Source organism: Dermacentor silvarum, chromosome 1 (assembly GCF_013339745.2).
Source record: "Dermacentor silvarum isolate Dsil-2018 chromosome 1, BIME_Dsil_1.4, whole genome shotgun sequence".
NCBI classification, from domain to species: domain Eukaryota; kingdom Metazoa; phylum Arthropoda; class Arachnida; order Ixodida; family Ixodidae; genus Dermacentor; species Dermacentor silvarum.
In genome coordinates, this window is record NC_051154.1 from 364,212,890 (window position 1) to 364,214,121 (window position 1,232).

Below are 1,232 nucleotides of genomic sequence, written 5' to 3' on the forward strand. Positions count from 1 at the left end.
GGGTACCGTTACCCGCCCAGGCCACCAGGTCTACCGGTTCTGAACGATGTGGCCGACTTAGCTCACGCTACGTATATCCTAGCATAGCCGAGCCAAGCCACTGCTAATATTTTTTTCGCCCCAGTCCCAGCATGTGCAAGCAGCCTTAAAGTCCATTGGGCGATAAAATCGTCGCCGCGCGCCATACGCTGTATGTGCGAGTTCAACCATGGGTCTGTAAGCCGGTAGTCGCGGCTCGCGCACACAAGGGCGGCAAGCGGGAAGGAATCACGCAGTCTTCCAGCGACGCACAACGCTCCAGAGGAAGGGTATCAGAAGTAGAGAGTTGGAGGGGCGCGCTTTACTGCGGCCGCGCGCTCCCGCCTGGCCGCAAGTCTCCGGGAGGAGGGTGGGCAGGTGGAGGGGCCGTGTTGTACTGCAGCCGCGTGGCCCCGCCCGGATGGCAGGCTCCGTGGGGAGGGGGGCTGGTGCGTTGGGCGCCGTGATCGCCCACCCGCGCGGCTGTATCTTGAAATGCATCTGCGGCGGGGGAAGAGTCCACCCTTCCCTGCGTTTTCGCGGCTAAGATGGCGTTGCTGTTAGGACTCGGCACGAAGCTCAATTCGCTCGCTGCTGCTGCTGCGCTGACTCACTCAAGCGTTTTCACAGCAAGTTCGCACGGTCATCGAGTGAGATGCGTTCATGTTTGATTGTGCGCGCGTTCGCGTTTGATTGCGCGCTTGTTAATTTAGTTTATACGGCCGATAAAACAACTATCATTCATTTGTATAGCTGTCCACTAATTTGCTATCGCATTGGATGCTTCGCCTTTCGGGCGAAACGGCGACTTTTTATTCTAAAGTTTTTTCATAAGCATCTTCTTTTACTGCGAGCTCGTCCTTCGCGATAGCCGTGGTCGTACAGTGGTTAGTACCTTGCGTTGTGGCCGCAATAACCCAGGTTCGATTCCTGGTCACGGCATTTTTTTATTATTTCTTGTTTTTCGCACTTAATAGAATTTCATTGCCACCATCCATGCTGAAGGCTCTTGAAGAGCCCAGCAGCAAAAAAAGCAAAAAAAGTGTATGGTAATACAATGCTACTGCATGACATTTATATAACTGTTCGAAGCTCTCACCGACGCGTCGGAAGAGCGCGTGCCGGCTGATCGTTCGATTCCTGCGTTCCTGTGTTCTACCGCCGTAATAGCATCTGCTTCTTTGGGGGCTTGGGTCAAGTATCGGGTGGTATTT

The 1,232-nt window shown here is 54.1% G+C and overlaps 1 non-coding gene across 1 annotated transcript; it reads left to right on the top strand.

Moving 5' to 3' along the window:
• Positions 1-888: 888 nt before the first annotated feature.
• Trnah-gug (transfer RNA histidin (anticodon GUG)) lies at positions 889-960 on the top strand. Its single transcript has one exon. It is a non-coding gene; the product is annotated as a tRNA-His (tRNA).
• The last annotated feature ends 272 nt before the right edge of the window (positions 961-1,232 follow it).